This window comes from Lissotriton vulgaris, chromosome 12 (genome assembly GCF_964263255.1).
Source record: "Lissotriton vulgaris chromosome 12, aLisVul1.2, whole genome shotgun sequence".
NCBI lineage: Eukaryota > Metazoa > Chordata > Amphibia > Caudata > Salamandridae > Lissotriton > Lissotriton vulgaris.
In genome coordinates, this window is record NC_141700.1 from 722,654,835 (window position 1) to 722,662,616 (window position 7,782).

General features: G+C 43.4%; 3 non-coding genes across 3 annotated transcripts; 1 reads left to right on the plus strand and 2 right to left on the minus strand.

Annotated features, from left to right (window-relative positions):
- Positions 1–5,138: 5,138 nt before the first annotated feature.
- TRNAT-AGU (transfer RNA threonine (anticodon AGU)) lies at positions 5,139–5,212 on the minus strand. The gene has a single exon. It is a non-coding gene; the product is annotated as a tRNA-Thr (tRNA).
- A 1,188-nt stretch (positions 5,213–6,400) lies between these two features.
- Positions 6,401–6,474, minus strand: TRNAI-AAU (transfer RNA isoleucine (anticodon AAU)). The gene has a single exon. It is a non-coding gene; the product is annotated as a tRNA-Ile (tRNA).
- Positions 6,475–7,236: 762 nt separating this feature from the next.
- Positions 7,237–7,318, plus strand: TRNAS-AGA (transfer RNA serine (anticodon AGA)). Its single transcript has one exon. It is a non-coding gene; the product is annotated as a tRNA-Ser (tRNA).
- The last annotated feature ends 464 nt before the right edge of the window (positions 7,319–7,782 follow it).

The window sequence follows — 7,782 nt, forward strand, 5'->3', positions numbered from 1 at the left end:
TGGCGGGAAGTGGGCTCGGATGAGGTCCGGTCACATCGCAGCACTGCAGACTTGCTGCTATCTGGGTTTGCTCTGGTATTCCGATTCCCTACGATTGTTGATTTGGAGTGCGACAATTTGGTGGGCCATCGCGATATGCGCAGGACTGGACAAGGAAAAATGCTGTTTCCTCCGTGTTGATACTTTCTGTTTACGGGTTTATGATGGATGTGCGGCATATTGTTTTCCTTATTGACATACTGGGCTGATCCTGTGCCTAGTGCACTACTCTACTGTACTGATTTTAGCAGAAGTGTTTTTACGTCCTGTCCACATACGATATTTGCATGAGGGAGAGGCCGGGGGACTGTTAAGGGGCTCCCCTCCGTTTTTCATTTCCTTCTTTTCCTTCCCTCACTTGGGTTCTTCTTTTAGTCTAGGTGGGTGGTAGTTCCTTTTCTCTCTCTACTAAATTTCGGGTTTCATACAATGGGCGACAGGCACGCTGCTGAGGGGGAGGCCATAGCCGGAGGCAAGGGTGCAGGGAGGGGGGTTGGGGGGAGGGGTACTCTCTGTTTTTCTTTCCCTTTTTCAGTCTCTATTGCCCCTTTTTCTCTCTTGTTCTGCTTGGCTTTTTCTTTCCTTTCTTTCTTTTTCTTATCTTTGGGATTCCGAGTGGTTGGTGGCTTGCCGGATGTTCCTATGTCTCAAACCATAATGGGGGATGATATAATAGAGCTTTCAGATACGGCGGGCGTGTGCTGCATTGGGGGGCGTAATGTACTATTTACTGTCTATCCTGTTTAATGTGCGTTAGCGCCAACGCCCTGCCTGCAGTGGTCCCGAATGTGAATATCCTGTTTTGTGTTATCCCCCAGTCCTGGTATTATTAGATTGTATGACATCGGATCCTGTTCTACCTTTAAACTTTTTTAAAAAAACCTCTCTTATCCTGGTACCATTACGGTGCGACAGTATCCTGGGCGTCGATAGGGAATTGAGGAGGCGAAATGTATATGATTGGATTTATTGATTTGTATTGACCGTCTCTGGAATAATGGCCGGCTGTGCTTATTCTGGCCTGATGTTGTATTTGCCTTATGTGATAATAAAGGTTTACCAAAAAAAAAAAAATTTAAAAAAACAATTCTTCCACAAATGCATCATTTTCTTCTTGGACTACATAAGACTTATCAATATTTTGCCAAAACCTCCTATCTTCATGTTCAATTCCTATCTACTGCTTCTCTCTATCATGTGCTACAGCTTTCTGAGTCAATGTTTGCATTCTCTCCTTCCGGGCCTCTTTCTCTGCTTTCAATCACCTCTGTTTAGTCTCTTTTTGCCATATTCTGAGGGAATCAAACATAGACTGCCTACTTCTTCTTGCAAACAACTTCTCCTGTAAAAACCCAATTTTTGTACATCGAAAGAGCCCGTCAATGGCCAATGCAACTCGACATTGTCTTTCGTATATTTGTGTCATAGCATATTAAACATTATAGGGCCAAGGCCATTATTTACATACATATCAAAATTCAGAGTGCCTTCCAGAGGCGCTTGCTGACTTTCTTGCAGTCGAGCATCAGCAGAACAACAACAAGAAACCAAAAAGTGACTGAACACCGGCATTTTCAAAAGTAAGCCAAATTTGTTATGTTGCAGGGCAAAGTGTTCCCAAACACTTTGTATCCAAATCGGTCCTCAAACCGTGCCAAAGACAAATCAAAATGGTACCATATCCACACAAAAAAAACCCTCACCTGGTGCACACAGGTCAAACGATTCTCCACTGCTGACACTTCGGACCAACCGGTCAAATCCAAGGTTTCACCGTTCAGGACCACAGTCAGGATGACCACTGAGCGAGGCACCGGACGGCCAGACAGACGGGGCAGCTGCGAGTTCAGGACTCTCTTGTGCAGGGATCCCTTGTCCGCCAGTCTTACCTGACGATGGCCCCGACCTCCACACCCATCCGTGGGCAAGGATGGGTCACCCGATGGAGTCCCTGTTTGGGTGCCAACTGAAGGAAGTGACCCGATTAGGGCCACATGGATCTCTCGCAACCACCTCTCAGCCTTCCGTACAAATGAAGAGTGAGTCAGACAGTAGAGAATACAAACCAAGTATATTTTATTCAGGTACACTCGAGCGGAGTCCAGTCTGACCAGTTTCCTAGGATTGCTGCAGAGGGACTCACTTGAGCAAACATAGAGATACATTATGTACGTTTCTGAACCAAGAATGTCCTGCCCATAATAGAAATCTACTAGTAGGTGCAGCTAAAACAAAGATGTACAAAAAAATGAGTTTCGACCCTGAGGCCGAACCTTGCATTATCTCTATGCAAAGATTGTTCTGTTTGTGCCTACCGCTAGACTAGTGGGAGAAAGCCTCTATCTATGGGAACGGAATGCGTTAATAAGAACAGTGTATTCATTAGTAGAGCAAGGCCTAACCTAGGAGAAATTAAAATTTCCACAGCCTGCTTCTCAAGTCAGGAAATTCAGAGTGAACAACATGATTCAAAATGGTGGCTAAATATAAAATAGTGCAGCGAATGCTAACTTAGCACAATAACAAAGCACAAACAAAATAGAAAAACATATTCATTTCATCAGTTATTACACCACATGGCCTGCTGGAGATGTCCCCAGGACCAGTGTGACATATCCTACATAGTTTTCCAATACCCTGAGCTATCTATGTACTGGTCCTTTGTAAGGTCCTCTCTCAGTGTATATATATATATATTTGGATTTATTTTTGATTGAACGCGTTAAAACTCTATCGTCATACATAAGAGATACCTCTGACTTTATCCACATTATCTCGGATATTTCTTGGGAACTAGATATGTTGATGATAGTATTGGACGTAACAGGACTATATACCTGTATAGCACATAATCATGGCATACAGGCAATTCAGTATTTCCTCAAAACTCGCTCTTTGAAAATGATGAAACATAACAGCATGTTGATTTAATTTTTGCATTTCTGCTTACATAATAACATCTTTCTGTTCCAGAAAGAATACTACAGGCAAAGGAGAGGGACGGTGATGGCACCTGCTTCGCCCCCAGCTACGGGAACTTGTTCGTTGGCTGGTGGTAGAAGCAGGTGGCCTGGGCCGATGACAACCAGAAATGGGTCTCGTCAATAATCGGGTGGTACCGGTATATTGACGACCTATTCATCTTTTGGAAAGTTCCAAAACCGAGGCAGAACAATATATCCTATGTCTAAACAAAAATGCAGTTAACCTACACCTGAGTGGCACGATAAGTAATCAGGAGGTGGATTTCTTGGATCTAAAAGTATTTATTAAGGACGGCCAAATTTGTACCTCCCTCTTCAGGAAGGCTACTGCCGGTTATTTAACCTTAGAAGCAAGTAGCTGTCATCCAGTACCCCTGAAGAACAGCATACCATACGGGAGCTGTTACGCCTAAAAAGAAACTGTACACTAGATGAGGATTTTGAAAAGGCTTCACAAGAATCAATAGGAAGGTTCAAATCTAGGGGATATTCAGATGACACCCTACAAAAAGCATATGACAAAGCCTCTCATATCCCGAGATCGAGTTTATTGAAAGATTCGATCAGGAAAAGGGAAAATGAGGACAAAACTCCTCGCTTTATCATCTTTTTCCAGAGATTCACAAACGATCCATTGAATCCTGGGCAGGCATTGGAATATTTTGAAAACAGATGGGACAGTTGGCAAAGATCTGTCTTCCTACCCTAAAATAACATACAGAAGGAACAGGTCTTTAAAAGATACCCTAATACATAGTCATTTTGACTCTATGCCAAGATCACCACGATTAGGGAACCTTACAGGGTTTTTCCCTTATCACAACTTCAAAGCCTGTCAGAGCAGTACGAAAGTAACCTCATATGAAATACCAGAAACAGGCAGAGTAAGAAAAATCAATACATTTCTCACATGCACAAGTCCATTCTGTGTGTATTGTTTACAATGCCCCTGCAAACTACATTACGTAGGCAGCTCAATCCACCCAGTAAAGAAAAGAATCCTGGAACATGCAAGAGCAATCCAACATAACAACCCAAGTTACCCCGTTGCGAGACTCTTTGCTTTAAAGCACAATAGTGACCGCAATCTTCTAAAATTCTTCTGCTTAGATCAAATCTCCTTGAAAGACCGGGGAGGAAATAGGGAGCTACAAATGAGGAGATTAGAGTTGAGATTCATTATAGATCTCCGAACTAAAACTCCACTGGGGTTGAACATTGGGGAGGAGTTGGCCGTGCACTTAGGCCAATAGACCAGACCAAGACTGAACCTAGGCCTGGAGGAAACAAAGGCTCGATACAGAATAACAGCAGTGGTTTAAAGGGGCTAGCAGGTGAATGACATCACGATTCACGTAAGAAACCTTAGCTAATGTCATCAAACCACACAATATTCTGGAGCGCCTATTGCTGTTGGCTGTTAGGCAGGGCAGGTAGTAAAGAGTTGATCTGTTTCAAGGTCGAGACACAATGTTCCAAATAAGTACATTGGAAATATACCCAGTACTCTCCATAAGGCCTTATATGTGCTCTGTAAACAATCAACTTGTAAAACTAATTCTGTTTCCTGCTGCTATTTTACTGCTCCACTGTTCCCGAACATCACTTTTGGCCTACTCACAGCCTTAGCATGTAAGTGGACCTTGCAACGCCGCTGCCTGTGCTGCAAACATCGGTATTCTAAAGCTATGTCTACACTGCTGCTGTCTGTGCTGTGCCTGTTCATAATTCACTGAAGCCTGAACCTCTTCTGCCTGTTCTGTAACACTGTTATTAAATGAAGGCGTCCCTGCTGCTGCCTGTGCTGCACCTGTTCTCTGAAGCTTGCATTACCGCTGCCCACACTGTACTTTGATGTGAGTAAAACTTTGGAAAATATTTGCACTACACAAAGCCAAACCGATTTACTTTGTCAATGGTTCTTCGAAAATAATAAGCTACACATGATTGGTGGTACAATACTTCTCAAATAAAACCAAACTCGTTTTCAGCTTGGAAGGATTGTGTGTGCACGTGGATGGTTGTAGTAGCAACATTGTGCTTTTGAAAACGATGTATTTTTCTTTCAAAAAATAGGTTTTCCTTAGATTGTCGGTAATACACTTCGAAAATGAGAGGCACTGCTGAGATTCGAACTCAGGATCTCCTGTTTACTAGACAGGCGCTTTAACCAACTAAGCCACAGCGCCACCTGGGCGTGCAAGTGCCATACTCCGTTCCAAGTCTCAGACTCCGTTTCTTGATGTACATGTCAAGCAGTGCTCCCAACAAGAACATGGAGAAGACAGAAAACCTGATACACAAATGGAAAAATTACAAGATGGGTCATGAAAAGCGTCTATCCGCACACATACGTATCTGTATTCATGCAGTATGCATTTATTACAATATGAACACTATACACCGATGAAATAAATGATGTACATACGTGAAAGTACAAAAGTATACAAGAGTGGATGAATACAAAGACCTCCCATATATGAAAGACATATGAATGTCTACATACGTAAGCCGCGTGCCCTTTCCTGTGCCTCTCGTGACCCCCTACACAACACATCCTGTGTCTGTAAAGCCCGAATGACCTCACAAAGAAATGAAAGTGTTTTGTTTAATGTTTTCTTCGATACCTTGTCTCCATCTGCAAAGATGAAAACGACACTATGTTGCTCGCAACTTTCTCACCAGAGCACAAATGTTAACTCTGACTTAAACAGCGCTTCAAAAGGTGCACTTTAATATTGTATATAGGACACTTTTTATTGTGGGCAGATATTTATTTGGTCGTGGCATGATTATTATTTTTAAAATGTAATGAATTGAAATACAAAAAAAACAGGGAGTCCCACGAAAACATGGAGGCTCTGTTACAGAAATAGTTTGCAGGTATCCGACTGCACTACAGGGCAATCCGGCAGTACCCGATAGCTGGTATTACAGGTCAGTTTGTGGGCCGGTTTATCATCTGCTTGACCGATTTCGCTAATAAATCAATTATTGCCTTCAGCAAGGTCAAATCTATGCACTTTTCCACTGCTTGCAAAACACTAACGCAGCCTGCCCTTACAAGTTCAAAAATTGCCCCAATTTGCAAACAAAGGCTTTTTTTTCAGCTTTCTAATTCACTAAGGGGCCATCTTAATTTTGGTGCCTGGGCTTCTTTTCTGCCCCAGTCCAACTCTGGTGAGTTAGTGTAACACCTGCAACTATTACAAGGCACTAGCAGCATTTAGTTTACAACAGTTCAATCATTGTCAATTAGCCAGCACATCACACTGGTATTTACCATAATAAACAACAGTCCTCACTGTAAGGCGCGAACTTAAAGTCCGCGTGGCTTTTCTATGTCATGAATCTAGAAGGAAAACTAAAAAGAGCAGTGGCCAGTACGGGGATCGAACCCGCGACCTTGGCGTTATTAGCACCACGCTCTAACCAACTGAGCTAACCGGCCAATTCATTGTTAAAGCACTCAAATACGTACTCACTAGGACTGTGCCAGTGATGTGACTCATATGTTAAGTCAGCATATTATTCATAGGTCGGCGTTCGTTAGTTTCGGCATCATTGATAAACGACACAGGGCAAATGCCTCAACAGACATGCACATGGGACATTCCTAGCTCATCACAACCCACATAAAGGCGCTCAGACACTACTGGGACAACTCATTGCTTGCACATATTAGGAAGCGATCACCAAGAAACAGGTACATTACTTGGAGAACTGCACGGAATGCGCCTGAATAACAAGAACGACACGATTCACTGCTCGAGAGAAGGATGGCGTAAATCCTGGAATCACTCCTCTGCCCCCGTGATGCTGCTCCCACCCCCTCAAATAATGGACTCGTCTTAGGCAGCCAGCAGCACCGCGCATGCGCAATCATGATTGTTTCCTGTTCCGCAGATTCTACTATACCGAAGAGAGAAGTCTGAACAGGACAACCCTGTACTCACAGCCCTTAACACTTCACTGCGTGTATCTTTTTTTCTGTAATCCTTTCTTAACTCTTCTCCACAGCCAATACTTTCATAAACCGCGCTCACTTGTTGCACTTTTTCTCTGAACGCCTCAAGTGCACACATTATACTTAGCTCGTTTTTTTTCTGAGCCTTCTTTTTCTAACTTTTTTAACAGTTTTCATTTATCTGTGGACGAAAACTGGTCTCCAGTAACTGTACATATATATATTTGTCAGATATGCTTCCAGTAGGTAGTCGTGGCCGAGTGGTTAAGGCGATGGACTAGAAATCCATTGGGGTCTCCCCGCGCAGGTTCAAATCCTGCCGACTACGGAAGAAATCTTTTAAGCATAATACACATTTTGTTTATTTGTGTCTTATGTTATTTATCTCTACGTCAGGCAGTACTCACTCCCACTGAGAGAGATTGATTATAACTGTGCTACGGATTATCTGCAGCCACATGAATTCAGGGCGGGAGAGGAGGATCCGGGCCAACCCCGCCCCTGAGCTCACACGCAATAAATTCTAACAGGGTGATGGCAAGAGGACACAGCAGTGAAAGGGAGGCAGCAAGCTTTGGGGGAAAAGACATCTACCCATGAGGTGACATCAAAGACATCTATGCACGAGGTGGCATCAACGACAATTACCCATGAGATGGCATCAAAGACATCTCTGCATGAGGTGGCGTTCAGAAGGTCAGAGCACTCCTGGCCTTATATAAAAGCGAGAAAGGAGCTTCTCTGAAGGAGCTGCTAACTGAGAGGCCCGAGGCCTGGGCTGCCGGCTGTATA